This window comes from Amphiprion ocellaris, chromosome 5 (assembly GCF_022539595.1).
Source record: "Amphiprion ocellaris isolate individual 3 ecotype Okinawa chromosome 5, ASM2253959v1, whole genome shotgun sequence".
In the NCBI taxonomy this organism is placed as follows: Eukaryota; Metazoa; Chordata; class Actinopteri; family Pomacentridae; genus Amphiprion; species Amphiprion ocellaris.
The window spans coordinates 25,976,294-25,976,733 of NC_072770.1; positions in this window are offsets into that span (position 1 = coordinate 25,976,294).

Here is a 440-nt window from a genome sequence, read left to right on the forward strand (position 1 = left end):
TATGGATGTATGAGTTTGTTTTCTATCAGCTTCCATTTGCAAAGCACAATCTTCGTGTGTTTTTTTTTTTTTTTTTTATCATACTTTATGAATATTCTAGAAACAGAAAATCATTGATGTCTGCTAAATGAAGAATCAGCCAGAACATTTAGACCATTTACATGTGAGGTGTGTGACACTGATCATCTTGTTACAATGCAATGTTTTACTGGGAAACCTTGTGCCATGCAAAACAATGCAATCCTCCACACTTCAAAAAGTGCTCAGGAATGGCTTGAAGGAACACACCTCCAGAAGTCTCCATGTATCTACAAAATACCACCTCCGGTCAGGGCTGTTTTGGCAACACAAGGCAGACCTACACAACATTAGACAAGTGGTTTTAATGTTGTGGCTTATCAGTGAAGAACTAAAACTGCAGTGTCAAGTTTAATTTTTAA